Raw genomic sequence first — 19,636 nt, 5'->3', positions numbered from 1 at the left:
ACCCCACCCCTTCAAAACCCTCAGATTGTTTTTCAGAGTCCATAGTCTCTCATGGTTCACCTCCCCTTCCAATTTCCCACAACTCCCTTCTCCTCTCTAACTCCCCATGTCCTCCATGCTATTTGTTATGCTCCACAAATAACTGATACCATTTTAAAAATAGCCATCATTTGAAGGATAATTCCTGGATCACTGCTAACATGGAAATATTCCCATTTAATACCAGGAGCAAGGATTTTAAAAAAAAGAATCACTAATAACCCAATAAAACTATTTTCTGGCACAGTAGTGAAGAGAGTGTATTAGTTTGCTAGGCTTCCATATTAAAAGAACCATTGACTAGGGGGCTTAAACAACAGACATTTATTTCTTATAGTTTGGAGACTGGAAATTCAACATCAAGGAGTTGGTAGGATTGCTTCCTTCCATAAGCTCTCAGGGAGAATCTGTTCCATGCTACTCTCCTAGCTTCTAGTGGTTGACTAGTGATCTTTGGCATTCCCTGGCTTGTGGACATGCCATCCCACATAGTATTCCCCTTATGTGTGTCTTTTATGTCCTATTTTCTTCTTCTTATAAGAACCAGTCAAAGTGGACCAGTCTATTTCAGTATCATCTCATATTAACTAATTGGGTCTGTAGTGGCCCTATTTTCAAATAAGGTCACATATTGAGATACTGGGGGTTAGGACTTCAACATATGAATTTGATTAGAGGAAAAGGAGACATATAAGAAAGACGTTGGTTGCTTTAGGGAGGAAACCTCTTCAAAATAGTAAGACCTAAAATGGTGCTGCTTCTGGATTTAATGCGTTTAGGGATTGAATAAAAATCTCCATCATGCATGCCAGCCCTGGCTCCAATTAGGAAAGATAATTCAGAAGTGATCATATTTCTAACACAGAAGTATCTGGAGGTTTTTGCAGTAAATAAACAATACAAAGCTCATAAACAAGTTTTAGGAAAGATATTTGTGTTGTTTGTATCAGATTATAAATGATCAAATTAGACTAAAGTCAAATTGCTCTATTTACGTTGGAGAGTGGGAGGTGGTGGGAGTTCCTGTACTTAAGTTATCAACTGAGGTTGGTTTCTCTGCTTTGAACAGTCAAATTTCTTCCCTGGTAGTTTCAAATAAAAGCAATAAACTCTCCTAGAGATTGAAATTTCAAGGGAAGCTAGATGCTACTCATTTAAAAGAGTTTAATTAAGGGGCGCCTGGGTGCATCAGTCCGTTGAACGTCCAACTCTTGATTTCGTTCAGGTTTTGATCTCAGGGTCATGAAATCGGCCCAGTGTCGGTTTCCACACTCAGAGTGGAGTCCTCTTGAGATTCTCTCTCTGCCTCTCCCTTTCTCCCTGTTTGCACACACGCTCACTCTCTCAAAATAAATAAGTAAAATTCTAAAGAAAAAATAAAAACGAAAAAGAGGATAATTAAGGATGTACAAAGTCATTTGAAGGAGGCATTTAAAAAGCTATATATAAAGGCATATATAAAGCTATAAGTGAGCACTGAGGGTAATAGTAGTCTAGCTAATGCATTCTTGAGCTAGATTTGCTTATTTGGAGATTTTTGATTACAATGTTGTGCCTGTACATAGATTAGCCTTCTAAAAGAGTATAACAGGCCATTGTACCCTCCTTTATCTGCTAATTAAAGTCTCATCTTGGATTGAAGGTCAACTGCCTCTCCTAATCTTTTTAATGTCAAGGTCCAACTATTGATATCCATTCATGATGGAACTTTGGAGGCCTCTAAAGGCTATCCACAATCACACTGAACATTGTTTGGCCTTTGTTTCTCATGCACATGTTGTTAATCCAATCCTGACTTAAAGGTTGTGCCAATTAAATTCCATTGGCTATTCTTTTTTGTTTCATCACTGTATTTTCATACCGCCCCCCATACTTTAAAAATCAAAATAGTGATTCACAAGGCATGTACTTATATTCGAAGGAAGTGATGCAATTGTTTTTGGCAAAATAATGAAACTTTCAGCATAGTTCTAAAGTTCTCTTTGTATCAACACTTCTTGCTGTGTTTTCAGTTAGAGTGGGAGATTTTGCCAACAACCCGCTGTTACTAATCTGGTTCACAGCTGAATAAATGATTTGCTTGAAACAGTTCCCCATCAAAACCTAATTATAAGTGCTTGTAATTACCCAGGATACCTGTCTATACACTAATGGTTGTAGGAAATGGAGGAATTGCTTTGATATGATCCATTTGACAACACCCACCACGTACTTAATAAACTCACATTTCACATTTCAGACTCTGAAACTATAAAAGAAACTAGTCCTTCTTTAGAGTGGAGATCATGGTCCAAACCTGTAGATGTTCTCTTCTTGGGCGGGGATGGAAAGAGAAACTGGGCATTGGGAAATTCTTCTGTTGCTTAGGTTTACATTAGATATCTGGTTATTCATGTGAAAAATGTATAATTGTGTGTAGAAAGGAGATTGGTGGCCCTAAAATACATTTCTATAACAATTCCAGTAATGAATGCATGATAAAATCAAACAGAACTAAAAGTCTTTCAAACAGGAGGTTCTGCTTCGTGAATAAATGACCAATTTCTTATGATTTTTTTAAAAAGATTTTATTTATTTGAGTGAGAGAGAGAGAGAGAGAGAGCGCATGACTGGGGGTAGGGGGTGGGGCAGAGGAAAAGGGAGAAGCAGGCTTCTGATCCCAAGACCCTGAGATCATGATCTGAGCCAAAGGCAGATGCTTAACCATCTGAGCCACCCAGGTGTCCCAGTTTCCCATGATATTACAAGAAGTTTCTATAGCTCTGTGTCACTACTGGGGAAAGAGGACAAGGTCAGTACAACTACAAGGGCTTCCAATTTCTGCTGATAGAACAATACCAGATCATTCAGAAAGGAAACTATCTCCACCACATTTTAGAAATGTTTGTAATAAAATTTTCTTCCTCTTCCTTCCTCCCTTCTTCCCCGCCGGTCTTCCTTCTTTGCCTTCCTTCCCTACTTCCTCCCCTCTTTCCTTCCTTCTTTTTTCAAATATTTATTGAATTATTGAAATCTACTGGATTGTGTGTTACTTGGAAATAGGAGTTAGAGAATGATGTGAATCTGTATAATGAAAAGGGAAAGAAGAAGTAACATTTTAAAAATCTGTAAAGTATCAGTGTTTTATTCACTCTACCATGTAATACTCACTACCATCCCATAAGATCATGGCTATAAACTTCTCATTTGAGAGGTGAGAAACTTGAGGCTCAATTCTAGAGCAGGGCTTGAATAACTCACTTTCCCAAGGTCTTTAACTTTAGATGCTGGAACTCCTATTCAAACCCAGGTTTGCTTGGCTACAGATCTTGTGTTTTTGCTGTAACTTTTAGGTGTTTCCAATGTTTAAGTCGGTCTGCAGATAGATAAAATATGGAAATTATGTTAGCTACAAGAAAGCAATGATGGTTCCTTAGAGAAATGATGGGATTTACAAATACAGCATCCTTCCCCATCTTCTTCTCTCTTTATGGAGGAGAAGGTGAAAATGCTCTGAAGCTGTGGGATTTTTTTTTTTTTTTTTTTAGTCAAAACACATGGCTTATAGGATACCTCACCTTAATTTCATTTTTCAAGGGCATATTTGTAGTTTTTTTTTTTTAAAGCCTTGTTCTTTTTTCCTCTTTTAGTTATTTTATAAATATAGAAAACATCTTTTCATCACGTTCTGTGATAGCATATGCTGTTAACATCAAAAGACACTATTGAATTCACTCCCAGAGGTAGAGGTGCTGTGTTGGTGAAGGGAAAGAGGGTGGTAGCCTGGAAATTAGAAGTGCTGGTTTGGGATACATGCTCTTCCACTTCCCGTCTATGGGAACTTGGTAAATGATTTAAGAGCCTAAAGCTACAGTTCATTAGCAGCAACAAAGATCTTAACACTCTTTTGCAGGATTGCTTTAAGGGTTGATATGAAGACGGTTCAGAAGGTGCCTGTATTTTTTTTAATTATTTTTATTAATATATAATGCATTATTTGCCCCAGGGGTACAGGTCTGTGGTCCCTGTACATTTTTAAGAGTCATGCAAACACCCAGCATGAACGCCACCAGTCTCGAGCTCCGGGAACACCCTGCTGGACTCTCATGGTACTTTTTCCTGCACACTCTGGACAGTTTCATAAAAGCCCTCTCTAAAGACTAACCATGAGATCTGTCCACTTAGCAGACCTAACAGGCTAGAGGCATCCTCTCTGTTGTCCTGGGTTCAGGTGAAAGGTATGCCTTAGCCCTTCTCTGCCTAAGGCTCAAGATACTATGTTGAAGATCTAGTCTTCTAACGGAGGTTAGTTTTTATGAAAACACAGCTATTTTAATGAATGATTTATGAGAGAAGTTCGTGACAGCAGAGTGGGAGGAAGACAGGGAGCATCAGGTACATAGAAAGGGACAGAGAGGTGCGCTCGTGGCTAGGGAGAAGCTTGCAGGGAGAGAAGGGGACGTGAGAGGGATAAATGGCAGGTCCCCCCTGCCCCACACCATTTCTGCAGATTCTTCAGTCCTTCCTACATGGATAGATCCTTCTAGATTTCTAGTCTATTTGCTGTTACCCTTCTCAACAATGCCTATTGTCGTTGAACATCATCTGTGGTTTGGCATCCTGCTAGGCACTTGGCAAATTGTTCTAACACACTTATGCTACTGTCTCTTTTTCACAGCTGAGAAAAAGGAGGGATAGAGAGCAGGCAAAGTGCAAAGAACGATGAAAAACGGGTCCATTTGGATGCAGACCTCCTGACCTGCCAACTATACAGCTTGCCATACTTCCCTAATTTGGAAATTTGTATTTCCCTTCACCTAAAGAATGTGAAGGAAGCTTAACAAGCCAAGAAAACAATGGTATACATTAGCATCAGTGAAAAGGAAACCCCAAATCTTAGTTTCTTAAAACAACAAAAGTTCTTCTGCCTTCACTTAGCTTGCCTGTCGAGAGTTGGGTGTGGAGACCTGGCTACCAGTTATCCTCCTCAGAGACTCAGGCTGACTGAGGCTTCCAACATTGCTGGACCCCGCAGTAGTGGAGGGGAGAGCTGTAGAGCACTGAGGGGAGAGCTGTAGAGCATAGAACGGCACCCACATACTTCTAGAGCGAGTAGCAGGCTGCGCCAACTGAAAAGGGTGAGGAAGACAATCCTATCAGGTGCTGAGAAAAAGGAGAAGTGGAAGTACTAGTGAGAGGCACTAATACATATTCCAGAATCTCAGAAGTAAGGGTAGAATAAAAATTAAGAAATTAACTGAGGAAGTACTGAATTTAAAAAGCAAAATCCTTCTCAGCTTATTTTTTTTACTCTAAGCCCAGCTTATTTTAAGCCTTTTTCATGTGTGGACTTACGTGCTGGGAGATTTTCAGCGACCAGTGCCATTTTATATATGGGGAGATATGGGCATATTTTTAGCAAAGCTGAAAAAACAGGTTGGTCATGGAAATTACCCAGTTTAGACTTAAGAGTGTATGGTTCACACTTGCTAGAAATTGTTTTTTTTTTAGTAAGTGAAAAATTTTTCATATGCATGGTGTTAACATGGCATGTTTCTGGAAGAAACGCAAGAGTGTTTTGGTATTTTGCATGGAACGGATGTATCTGGAATGCTTGTAGAATTTGGTGCCCTTTTCAGATGAAATGAAGTTATGGATTTGTGAACTGAAAATCTATACACTGTCTAGGTTATAGTTATGTCCAGAATATTCTTTTTTTAAAATTTTTATTCATTTATCTGTTTTAGAGGAAGAGAGAGCATGGGCTGGGGTGCGGGAGAAATCAGAGAGGGAGGGAAAGGGTGAATCTTGAGCAGACTCAAGCCCATTGTGGGGCTTGATCTCAGGACCCTGAGATCATGAACCAAACAGAAACCAAGAGTCCCATGCTTGACCGACTGAGCCACCCAGGCTTCCCTATTAAAGCACATTCTAATTCAGAATCATTGGACTGGCCAAAGCTTCTACTACTATTAGGATTCTATAAAACCTACACTGACCTTGAATTAATAAAGCTAGCAAGTGTGATAAAGGTAAAGGGCTTTAAGGAAGGCAGCGGTCATATTCCCGTCCTGAAGTTATTTCCTGTAAAAGCCTCAGTTACTTTCCTAATTTTTAAGGCTATTTCTCATCTGTTAATGGGGGGGATATTAATAAGTATATGTGGCAAGTATTGTCATAAAATACTTCTCTACGTGCAAAATATATCTTAATACTCGTCATTACTCTTCATCTCGAATACTTCTATTCTAATTCATGCAAAACTCCTCTGTCAGCTAGACCACCACTGATAGCCTCCTAATAATTTTTCTCTTCTTTCTCCAGGCCATTCATCACTTGGTAGACCTATGGATCTTTCTCACCCCAGGACTTTTGCATATGCTAGCCCACTTTTTTTTTTTTTTCTATTTCCTGCATACATAACTCTGTTTCTTCCTTTGGTTAATGGATTAAATACTTTCTCAAATCTTTCTTAAGCTTCCTATCTCTACTTCTTTCCCCTATTATTTGCTATCTTAGTTCACTTGTTTCCTTCATAGTGCCTATCCTAATTTATAATTCTTTTTCCTTCTTCGTTTACTTCTTTCTTTATTTTATGTACTTGAATATGAGTTTCACAAGAATAGAGACTGGCTTGGTCTTGTCCATCCTTGTCTTTACCAAGAACAGAGCCTAGTACATTGCAGGTGCCAAAGGAATGAGAGAAGGTATGATGAGTGAAGGGGCTGTTGTGAAAAGGAAGTGAGATAATTGAGTGCATCTTTAAGCACCTAGGTGGCTCTCAGTAAATATCAGTATTTTGTCCCTTTTCTTTACCAGGGCTGCCCAATCAGTCTACACCTCTTCTTTACATCTCCCTGTTTGAGGTGTGATTCCCTATCACATAGAAATGTCCTAGGAATCTAAACTAAAAGGTATAAAATAGTGAAATAGAGGGAACAGAAGAGGTTAATCTTGGCTTTGATACATTTGTCTTTTCAACATCTGTGCTTTTGTGGATTATGTACTGACACCCTCACAGGACCTTTTTGGTGACAAATTTGGAGATTTGTAATCAACTAACAAACTTTTATTTCTTACTATCTCTTCCTATAGGTTATGCAGTATCTCTGAATTTTGTCTTGAACAGAGGTGTTGCAAAATTATTTGACTATTTTATTACAATTTTCTCCTATTGTTTAAAAAGATGAGTGGAAAATGAATTAAACTAGTGAAGAAAAGGTCAGGGTGAGAATACATTAAGGCAAAGGTGAAAACAATTAAGCATATAATGGATGGTTAACATTAGTTGTTTTGGACACGTTGAAATTAAATTGATTAATAGTGTCTTTACAAAAGAAAAGAATAAATTTAAATAACAGCATGAAGTGCTAGAATTTATTATCAAGTATTATGCTTAAAAGGTTAGGCATAATTAAGAAATTTATACCAATTGCTCTCTGTGGAAGAGAATTCCACTCTAAAATCCATCTCTTGCATGTTTGACTTTCTTAGGTGATTTTAGTCTGATTTTGTCTGAAAGTAGTGGATTGCTCACGGAGCGTGCTCCTTCCCACCCCCTACCTGCCACCTGGGAAGATGGACAAACCTACTCCCTGAATTTACTTATGAAGGACTTAGTGAAGTGAAGCAACTAGTCCCACAAACTTGCCTCAATTCTTCCTCATCAATTGCCTGAATAACTTTAGAGGCTAGGTCTTCAGGTGAAGAGACCAGTATTTATTTAAAAGTAACCCTTCCTAGTTTTGGACTAATATTCATTTAAAAATGGTGTCTGTTTTGGGATGGGAAATATTTACCAGAGGATAGCCAACTGTTTCAGATGCATGAGAAGAAAGACCCTTAAGTTGTCTTTTGCTTTGATTTGTTCTTAGTTAATTAATCCCTCCATTGGCTACAGGGTGTTTACTTCAGTCTGTTTTGTTTTTCTGCTTTGTCTTGTTTTAAAGAAGAATAAAGATCAACCAGTGGAGACCACACCTTGTGTTTCTAAAACAATGCTGCTTTAATGAATCAGGTCCAGAAAAATTTTTCTGACTCTCCTACAAGCCTGACCTGCTCCTTAACTCTGCCAAATTCTTCTGGAATATGCCTCTGCACTTTGACACTTTTCACTCCTCAGATTTGGTGTGTTCTGAGGTCACTGAACTTGGCCAACTTCTTAATATTGCTCTGGATTTACAGAATAAATTTTGGAGTTCTGCCCATATTTCTTAGCATCAAATCCCCCATGAGCTTATCCCTATTTTTTTTTCCCATTACCTACTACCCTAACGGCAATTACTATCCTTATTGCATGAGCCTTATTTCAAGTTCTCAGCAACCATATATGACTCGTGGTTACCTGATAGTACAGAAGGTTCTACCGAACAATGCATATCTTCACTAGACTTCCCACCAGCTTCTTTCGACAGATGACTACCTGATCAAAACATGAGCAGCCCAGATTGGAATGCATCAATGATCACACAACTCAAACTTAGTCTTAGTACAAATGTCCTTGACATTTTTCTCTTTTCAGTTAATGGTGCATATCGTTGTTTTCCAAGCTCTTTCACAAGGCTTACAAAATCCATCATGACCTTTACCGTTTGTCTAACTGCATCATTCCCTTCCTTTGAACTGTACCCTTCCGAACTACTTTACATTTCTCAACTCCAATTTTAAACTTGCCGTTCCTTGTCTGGGATCGCCCTCCCTTCTCATCAATGTCGCAAGCATTTTCTGGTGGTGTGGAACACTTTAAAAGGAGGTGCTCAATCCCTTTGGACAACTTAGAGATACGTGGCTAATTTAATGTTGCTTGGCAATTCATATCATTCAACATCAGAAAGCAATTTAGGGCATAGGGAGAATGTGAAACTGTTTTTGTACATGGAAAATTATGAAATGCCAAACTTTTTAAGTGAAGAGGTCTCAACCCTAGCGACTTAAACTGTTCCAAGTATTTTGTAAGAGACTGACATTTTGTATCTTTATAGTAGGTGTGTGTGTGTGTGTGTGTGTGTGTGTGTGTGTGTGTGTGTGTAACTTGCTCCCATCACTAAAGACTTTCCTCTTGACCCCCTACCCCACACTTGAAGAGACAATGGGGGAGCTCTGCAGATAAGGTGCAAACTACATTTGAATCCATTCCAATATTTAACTCTAAGACAGTATTTCAATACTAGCAGAGCCTTTGAGAAGCATGCTCTGAACATCCTTGCTTATCTTTTGTGATCTCTTCCTAGAGGAAACATTTGGGAAGCAGAACCATCCACAGCAAGAATAGGGTTGACAGGAGCAGCACAGACACCGGACTCCTACCTGGTTAAGAGCATTTAATGATGAAGCCAAATTATAGCCAGGAATGCCACAGAGTTGAAGTACCCACACTGAAGATGTCTCCTCGTATTAAAATCTGTTAGTACTAACGTTTGAATGGATTTCAAATGTGGCCTTGCACCTCACCTTCACCATCTCTTCATTGTCTCCCTGTCTCCATGTTTGGGGTATGAAGACTGAGGACAATGGTCTCTGTAGGAAACATGTTTAGTTTATGACAGAAGAAGTATTTTTTCCTAACACGTTTCCTTATGACTGGAGAGTTTATTCTGAGGTACATGTTTCACATTGATAAGAAAATGGAAACAAAATAGATTCATAATATACTTATAGTGGCAATATCATCCTGAAAATGCAGTAACTGTAACAAGGTTTTACTAATTCCACTCAATAGATCCCAATTTGACCAAGATCAGAATATTCATCTTAATTTTCAGACACTTAAACCAAGAACACATTATGACTTGAGAGATCACTCACAGTTCAGATGAAATGCCAATTTTCTTTCTCAGTTCATGGAAGTTCTGCTTCAGTCAAACATGCTTATCTGTTTCTGTATAATTAAAAAAAATCCTTTACAAGGATGAAGTATGTAAAAAAATAATCAGCTACACTAGCTGAACTATTGCCTATGAAGTTGTGCCAGTTTCCGTTCTCAGTGATTAGATCATGTCTCTCCACTTTCTTTAAATACTAAAAAAAGATTGTAAATTAGTATGCAGCTATTTTCAAATTAATGGTAACCTATAAAGCTTGATGTTCAATTTTGCAGGGAGGGTTGGTTTTGTGTAACAGCCATCACTGGCTCCCCTAGGCAGGAAAGCATGGTTCAGGCTCTCTCTCAGGCATTACAGGAAAACCCTACTATTCCATTGCACTCACTATGTCCAGAGCCCTGAAGAAATCCATGATTGTGCTCTTTGGCACTTATAGTATGTTTTGATTACTACAAAATATTTTTTAAAATATTTTGTTTCTTAGGATTCTCAAGCACAAACAATCACCCATCCTACCAAAACAAAGCAAGCCATAGCATGTAGAAATATAAATTTTTAGAACATGTATACACAGATAAATAAACACAAGTGTATGGTGTGTAACTGTTTCTAAATGATATCATGCTGCTTCTTTTAGGTGCCCGTACTCAACATTGATGTAAGAAATTCACGACCCCATCAGCTTTCATGAGTACCAGCTATGAAACCTGAAGCTCAATAATGCTAGTCTCTGGCCGTGTGAGAGACTGTGTTTGTTTATTTTGTAATGCACAACTTGAGTTATTTTTCTAAACATATGACATTCCCCTTTACTTTGAAAAGGCGAGAGAAAATAAATTTGTCAAGAATCTACTTAAGCTTAAACACAGTGCCATCATGTTTCAACCTAACAATGGTCCTGAGAGTCACAATCCCTTTTTTTTAAAATTTTTATTTTTTTATTAACATATAATGTATTATTAGCCCCAGGGGTACAAATCTGTGAATCACCAGGTTTACACACTTCATAGCACTCACCATAGGAGAGTCACAATTCTTAATCCTGTTTTTAGTAGTGAGGAAACTAAGTCATATGGCAGATAACCAACTTGCCCAAGAACATAGTACTGAGGCAAAGAAGCCAACCCAGTCCCGGATCATGGAGTTTATTTCCTTTCTGATTAATCATGCTACTTCTGGTCACTGAAACCCTTCTTACGTTGTTATATTGGAATGAAAACCTCTCAAGGACATACAGGGACAAATCAACAAAGTGAAGTAAAATGTAGCAGGAGCTGAAACACAAGACCCATCCGTCACCAAGCACACCTGATTCCTGGAGCAAAAATAATCAGGACCCCAGCCAAGGGCACTGGGACTCAGGTCTGGGCTTCAGTCCTACCGGAGGTAGGAACGTCACACAGGGAAACTAGAAGTCCAGGGGCCCCGGCTGTGCCTTTAGGGTGGACTACTGGTTGGATCTCCACAGATGCCCTGAGCCCATACCACTGGATGTATGATCCTCAAAGGGCCATTAGAGGTTTTCTTCGTGCACTTCCATAAGTCGAGTACTTTAAAAGATAAAGATAGCTTTCTGGGAAGAAGGAACAGCTAGCTACCTTGTGATGTCTCCTTTTAATTTAACATGAAGCAAAGATAAAAATACAGACCTGCATCTGCTCAGTCTCGCCAGTAGATGAGAGTGTCAGTGCTTTGTAAAAAAACAACATTTTTATGCCGAATCAAGTCAGATTAGGTTGTATAAGATCTGTTGTCCCATGACTCTGAGTCCTTGGAAAGCATCCCAATTTTGTTGATTAGAGTCACTCTCTCTGGTTTTTGTATGCACGGGCACACACCTGGTGGGCAGAGACGCAGTCTGAATTTGAGATCAGGCATTTTGTAGTAAAGGCAACATCCCACGCCAAGAGCAAAATTTGTCCTATGCTGCTTTTCACAAAAGTGTAAAACTGTAAGGACAGCATTGAATGAAGGCTCTGCGGCAGGGTCCGGGGGTGCATTTTCGAAGATCAGCTCTTGGGTCTCATTGTTATCAGTTTCTCCAAGTTAAAAGGGGCCATGTTTGGTTCGTTTTTCAGCTCAGAAAATATAAAAACAGTATCGTAGAGAGATACAATAGATAACAGGGAAATTAAGCAAAGACTTTGAAGTCAGGCACCCTGGTTTGAATATAATCTCAGCCACTAGCTAACTGTATGTCATTTATGCTCTCTGATTTTGGGGGTTTTTCACCTGCAAAAGTATCTCAAAGAGTTAATGTAAAGGATAAATTAGATAAAGCACCAAGAATATAGTTAGTACTAAAAAATCATTCTAGTACTAGCTTTAGAGTTGTAGAAATTTTAATATTAATCAATATGCCATGCACAGTGTTAATTCCCTTATGTATATTATCTGTAATTTGTATAACAATCACAGCCAGAAACCATGACTAAAAAGACGTTTCTTATTACACTCTTAAATGGATTGGAAAAAAAAGAGTCTGGGGGCTCCTGTTAAGCTTCTGTCTTCAGCTCAGGCCATGATCCCTGAGTCCTGGGATTGAGCCCTGGGCTCCCGGTTTAGCGGGAGTCTGCTTCTCCCTCTGCCTCTGACCCTCTCCCACATTTGTGCTCTCTTTTGCTCTCTCTCTTTCTCTCAAATAAATAAATAAAAATTAAAAAAAAAAAAAGACAAAAGAGTCTAGAGACACAGGGATGAATTAAGAGGCTATTAGACTAGTTCTTATGGGGAGTTCTCATGAAGATAGTGGTAGTGAGGAGAAGGAAAAACCACTTAGGATTTGGTGTTGGGGGAATAAATGTTAGCTGTGATGGCAAGGAATAGCAAGGATTTAAATAATATGCATTTTTATTTAATCTCTCTGACTAAAATCCACTGGCTATAGAGCACTGACTTGGCAGAATATTCAAATGAAGAGGTAAGGCTGGAAAAAGACATATCCAAAAATGACATGCTGGGTAGTATTTATCTTCTTCATTCAGAAGAGGCAGATTTTTTTTTGAGCATCTGCTATATTTCAGATACAGTGCTAAGCATTTGTTGCCATATGATAAGACTAGGTATACACAAGAAAACTTGACTGACTCAAAAATACACAGAGAAATTATAGCCAGACTTATCTGGGTGTTTTGGTTGCAAATAACAACAACAAAAAGCACCACGGACTGGTTTTTAAAAAAGGATATTTATTGCTGAAATAACTGAAGATCTTGGTGCTCAGATGACATATTGAGAATCTGGGTTTTTCTGGATTCTTTGCTCTGCCTTCTTCTGCATTTTTTTTTTTTTTAGGATTTTATTTATTTATTTGACATAGAGATCACAAGTAGGCAGAGAGGCAGGAGGAGAGCGAGGAGGAAGCAGTCTCTCTGCTGAGCAGAGAGCCTGACGCAGGCGTTGATCCTGAGATCATGACCTGAGCCAAAGGCAGAGGATTTAACCCACTGAGCCACCCAGGTGCCCTGCATTGGTTTTATTTACAGGAGTGTTCTCTTTTCATGGGGGCAAGACAACCAGCAAAAGTTTCAGACTGTCACCCTTACTAGCTAGGCAACCCCAGTAGGGGGAAAAAAAAATGCTTCAACTTCTCACAGCTTCTTCACGGTTCTAGCAAATATTGACTATGGAGATATTTGCCAGATGTTTGGATCATATTTCCCTTCTTGAATTAATTACTATGGTCTGGGGTTGGCCCTAACGAACCTTATGGACCTGAGGAAAATGAAGTTACTCCAAACAGAATGACTGAAGTGTTTTTCCAGAAGTAAGAAGCATGAATTGGGTGATCAAAAATTGCAAATGTTAATTATAATATCCAATTGATTCAAGCAAGATCCCCTTTTATGGCAAATAACAGAAATCAATCTCAAACTAGCTTAAAGTAAAATGAAATTTGTTGTAAAACCTCATGGAATTCCAAGAGCAAGGAATATAATGGGACCTCACAAGGAACTGGAATGAGGAAATAAAATTAATTGGCATTATAGCTGCTTCCCCCCATATTTATATTTCTCTCTACCGATCTATCGCTCTATCTATCTTTGTAACCATGATTTAGTCTTTATTTTTCTCTGCACAACTTCTGTATTTGAGATATGTATCATTCTTCAGTCAAATGTCTGTTTCTCAGTGCACATGACTGTCTCACAATAAACTCTTCTGGAGTTTATATCTCTTTGGTTTCAACAAATCAAAAAGACCAAATACCCTATCTCACTCTGAATTCAAAATTTGTTATATACAATCTTATTTGTCAGACTTGGATCTGATGACCACTTTTGTTCAACCCTTGTGTGGCACACAGCCTGGATTAAGCCCACCTCTGCATAAAGGGATAGCTCTTGGGAAAAAGGAGCCATTGCAATGTGGATAAAATACCAAAAGCAGTCCACTACAACAATGCCATCAATTATACTGAAAGAAGATCTTGTTCTTGCTCTAAAACTCATCTTCATCTTCTGGACCTTAGTAAATATGCAAAATATTTTAAATATGCAAAATACTAGTTTGTACCTCACACAATAATATAAAAAAATGGTCAGGCAGAGCCTCCAAAAATGAAATCCAGTATCTAAATCAATGCTCCATGTTTGGCAGCTTGGACAGATATTTCAGGAGGCTATGCAGCAAGAGAAAACCCTAATAACTGCTTACTTACTTACTTCATTACTGGTAAGCTGCAAGTTGTGGAGAAAAAGTCGATCCATTCTAAAGGATGATTATTTACCTCCCACAAATTTTCTAAAATAACACCAGGGGTTATGAAGCAGATAAATGAGGCAGATTGCTTCCTTCAAAGATTCACAGAAGAGTTAGGAAGACAGAGAAGTAAACCAATGATTGAAAAACAGCTATGGTAAGTGCTCAAAGCGGGTATCTCAGAATGTTCCCAAATTTCAAAAGAGAAAACATCCTGCTTCAAGGAGTGTATACTGGTTGACTACAGCTGCCATACCAAAATACCACAGACCGGATAGTTTAAACAACAGAAATTTACTTTTTCACAGATCTAGAGGCTAGACTTCCAAGGTCAACGTGTTGGCAAGTTTACTTTTTCCCGTGGCCTCTCTTCTTGGCTTGCCAGCAGCCCCCTTCTTGCTGTGTCCTCACATGGTCTTTACTCGGTGTGAGTCTGCCTGTTGTCTCTCTGTGTGCCCAAATCTCCTCTTCTCGTAAGTACACCAGTAAGACTGGTTTTACGCTAAAGACCTCTTTTAACCTTAATTATTTCCACAAATTCCCTATCTCCAAACACAGTCACATTCTAAGGTACTGAGGGTTAGGGCTGCAACTTATGAATTTAGGGGAGGGGAGCACAGTTCAGTCCATCACAGAGAGAAGGGCCCACTTTCCAGGGGACCAATATCTGCTTCAGTCTTAAAGGATAAGTTAGGAAAGGGCATAACTCTGCATGAACAAATGTATAAAAGCAAGAGTGAGCATGACTATCTACGGAATTTTAAGTAGTTTGGTATGGGTAAAACTTAGGTTACACAGGAGAGATTGGAAATTTGTAAAATATCAAGTTGTACATGTAATTAGGGATTAAATTATAAAAGGTATTTTATATTAGGGTATATTGCATGGGAGTGGGGTTAAACTATGGTAACAAATATGCCTCAAAATGTAATATACACTTTTGTATTCAAACAAAACAAAAACAACAAAAGTTTATTTTTCCCTCTAATAAGTGTCCAGGGTGGGTGTTACAGATCCAAGTAGGAGCTCTTTTTCACACAATGGTTCAGGGCCCAGATTCCTTTCATGTTAAGGGTCTCAGTCGTGTGTCAAGGCTGGGGTGCTAATGTCCAGCACTTTCTCTTTAAGGTCTAAACCAGCAAACAGCACAGTTTACTTGCGCTTTTGCTGAGAACTAGTCATATGACCTCTTCTGGTTGTGGGATTGTGGAGGTTATGATATCATAAGGGAGTTTGCAAATAAAAGACTTTCATGGACATAATTCCATTATGGAAAACATTTTGTACATAGGAGCTCTCTCTGTCAGTCTTGTAAGTCATACTAAAGAATCTGAGTTTTGAGCTCTCTCCTCCTCTGCATTCAACAGACACTGCATCTTCTGGTGTAGTGCCAACCACATCCTGGAGAACCAATGGTAAAATTCGGAGAAAATGGATTTGGCCTTATTGGGCACCTAGTCACCAGGACTGCTTTTAACTCTGACAAAGTGCATATTATCACCATCAGTGACTCCTTCATTGGCTTCAACTACATGGTGTACATGTTCCAGTATGACGCCACTCATAGAAAATTCCATGGCACAGTCAAGGCTGAGAATGGGAAACTTATTGTCAGTGGAAAGCCCATCTCCATCTTCCAGGAGCGAGATCCTACCAACTTCAAATGGGATGGTTCTTGTGCTGAGTATGTTATAGAGTCCACTGGGGCATTCACCACCTTGGCGAAGGCTGGGGCTCACTTGAAGAATGGGGCCAGGAGGGTCCTCATCTCTGCCCCTCCTGCTGATGCCCCCATATTTGTAATGGGTTTGAATCATGAGAAGTATGATAACTCCTTCAGGATTGCCAGCAATGTCTTCTGCACCATCAGCTGCTTGGCTCCTCAAGTCATGGTCACCTGTGACAACGTCAGTATTGTGGAGGGACTCATGGCCACAGGTCATACCATCACTGCTACCCAGAAGACTTTGGATAGCTCCTTTGGGAAGCTCTGGTGTGATGGCCCAGGGGCTGCCCAGAACATCATTCCTGTTTCTACTGGCACTGCCAAGACTGTAGACAAGGTAATCTCTGAGCAGAATGGGAAGCTCCCTAGCATGGCCTTCTGTGACTCCACTTCCAATGTATCAGTCGTGGATCTGACCTGCCACCTGGAGAAAGTTGTCAAATATAATGACATCAAAAAGGTGGTAAAACAGGCATCAAAGGGCCCCCTCAAGGGCAACCTGGATTATAATAAGGACCAGGTTGTCTTGAACAGACTTTAACAGTGATACCTGCTCTTCCACCTTTGATGCTGGGGCAGGCATTGCTTTCAATGACCACTTTGTCAAGCTCATTTTCTGGCATGACAACGAATGGGGCTGCAGCAACCAGGCAGTAGACGTTATGGTTTCCACATGGCCTCCAAGGAATAAGAGCCCCCTAGACCACCAACACCAGTAAGAGCAAGAGGAAGAGAGATGCCCTCAGCAGCCGAGGATTTCTCACCCCAACTCCTCCCCCAATACACTGAGAATCTCCCGACCTCCACAGTTTCCATCTCAGGCCCTCTGAAGAAGAAGAGGGGAACCCTACCATGTCATGTACCATCAATATAGTGTATCAATAAAGTATATTTTATCCAGCCGAGAAGGAGGAGGAAGAGGAGAAAAAGGAGGAGGAGGGTAATAATAATAATAATAATCTAGGGTTTTATACTGAGAAAGAGGGAATGGCTTTGGGAGTTTTAACAGGAATGACAGGACTAAATTTTCATTTTATTTTTATTTTTATTTTTTTCAAGTTTTAAATTTCTATTTTAAAATGTAATGCTAGTAGTGCCATAAAGGACTTGTGGGGCAAGTCCTTTATCTGCTTATTAGAAGCAGATAAAATATGAAAGGGGCTATTTTGGCAATTCTGGCAAGGGGTTCTGAATTAAGCAGTGCTGGGAGAAGTGGAGAAGATGAGGCAAATTCCAATGATATTTCAGAAATAGACTTATCATGACTCCTGACTGATTTCTTAGGAGAGAAGAAGAGGAAAATTCTACAGATGTCATGTTTTCTGGCTAGGGTGAATGAGGAGATTTTGGTAACTTTAAATAAGGAGGGTTGGATGTGGAAAAGGCTCAGTTTGAACATACTGCGTTTGAGACTTCTGCAGGCTCTCCAAACGGCAGTATCCAGCAAGTTGTTGTGTATATAAATGACATTTTTCAGGAGAGAATGTGAGGCTTAAAATAGATTTTACAGTTGTCATAGTAATGATGTGGTAGTTGAAATACATATAAATAGGGTCATCCGTAGTAATCGTAGATTTATGTAATGACAGAAGAACGTTATTTCCAACTTCCACTTTAAACCAAAAAAAAAAAAAAAAAAGGTTTTAGTTTAAAAAAGAAAAGAAAAGAAAAAATTTAAATAATGCAAGTTACAGAAGCAGTATGTTAGCTATTTCATTAAGTATTTAATGGCAAAAAGAGAACAAAAAGTTCCTCCAAATATGAGATTCAAATACTATTAGGAGATAACCATCACAAAACTAAATCATTACAAGGAAGGGGGCATGGTTTCTGAACTTACAGAAGTCTTCATGCATGAGTACTGCTACTATTATATGTATAGTCAATGAAGTACACATTTAATTAATAACCCTATGTTCTCATAAGTATTCAAGTATGTTGACGAAACTAAAGGTGGCCAATTTTATCCTTCCTGGTAAATAACCAGTTCCTTCCTGGAAACCCTGAATCATTTATACTTATATTTTCATTAACCTGTTCACTTAAAGATTGTCTCAGTATACTTACTAGTGGATTAAAGATGATCATGTGACCCCTGAGTAGGAAATATGAATCAAAGACCCCAATGAAAGCCCATCAGATGACTGTTTAAAAATGTCAAATAAACAACTAAATAGTAACCAGATGTTAGAAAATGCTTGGGGTGCCTAGGAGGCTTAGTGGATTAAGCCTCTACCTTCAACTCAGATCACGATCTCAGCGTCCTGGGATCAAGCCCCACATCGGGCTCTCTGCTCAGCAGGGAGCTTTCTTCCCTCTCTCTCTGCCTGCCTCTCTGCCTACTTGTGATCTTTCCCTGTCAAATAAATAAAACCTTTAACAACAACAACAAAAAAATGCTTGAAATTTCTTTAGATGATACTACTAAATTCAGGGAACGAAAATGTAAAATGTTTTTAAAGTATGGCACCATCATCGAATACTTCCTAAAATACTAATTTTTCCTTTCAGTTAGAATCATTAGGGTGAATTTTGTAAACATCACCATAATTTTAGTAAGTGTCCCTTACAAATTATACTTGAGCTTAATTATACTGAGAAACTCTACAGAGATTTGACTTTTGCTCTGTCTAATCTGGCGCTCAGGCTCAAGTGTGATGATTGGGCACTGACTCTTTTCATCCCCTTCTGAAGTCTGATTTCTAATTTTATTTCTCTATCATGAAGTGTTTTAAAGAAGCCTTTTGCTAAAATGTATCCTGATTCTCCCCCCATTCTTTTTAAAAGATTTAAAAGAGGAGGAGTATATGTTGTATCTCAAATTAGATATCTGTAATCCAGATTGCAGATTCATAGAATTCATTATAGAATTTGAGTTTGGCTCCAAAATGTCATTTTATTACCTCAAAGTTAAAAGCTGATACCTTAAGTAAGGATTAACTCTTACCCAATTTTGATAGGAATGAAATTATAGAACCAACTTGCTATTCTTTGGCATAATATAAAAATGAAATGTACTTGAAATTAAAACTATCCAATTGCTTTATATGAAGCATAAATATAATAAAAATTATTAAATTTGATGTCTTTAAAAGTGTCTTTCATTTGCATATTTTATGTTTAATTAACCATGTAAAATAATAAAGAAGCATTATGATTTTTTTAGTGGACATAGAGAATCATTAAGCTATTTATTTATTTATTTATTTATTTTTAATATAATTTTTTATTTTTTATAAACATATTTTTATCCCCAGGGGTACAGGTCTGTGAATCACCAGGTTTACACACTTCACAGCACTCACCAAAACACATACCCTCCCCAATGTCCATAATACCACCCCCTTCTCCCAAACCCCCTCCCCCCAAC

At 38.7% G+C, this 19,636-nt stretch overlaps 1 protein-coding gene and 1 pseudogene across 2 annotated transcripts in view; both read left to right on the top strand.

The window, feature by feature from the left end:
* The window catches only part of PTGER3 (prostaglandin E receptor 3), a 195,811-nt gene that overhangs the window by 90,903 nt on the left and 85,272 nt on the right, over window positions 1-19,636 (top strand). The gene's annotated exons all lie outside the window — the stretch shown is intronic.
* On the top strand, window positions 15,953-16,957 carry LOC132001911 (glyceraldehyde-3-phosphate dehydrogenase-like; annotated as a pseudogene).

This window comes from Mustela nigripes, chromosome 14, assembly GCF_022355385.1.
Source record: "Mustela nigripes isolate SB6536 chromosome 14, MUSNIG.SB6536, whole genome shotgun sequence".
Taxonomy (NCBI): Eukaryota; Metazoa; Chordata; class Mammalia; order Carnivora; family Mustelidae; genus Mustela; species Mustela nigripes.
Note: the sequence above shows the minus strand (reverse complement) of the source record. Positions and strands in the feature narration are given on the sequence as shown.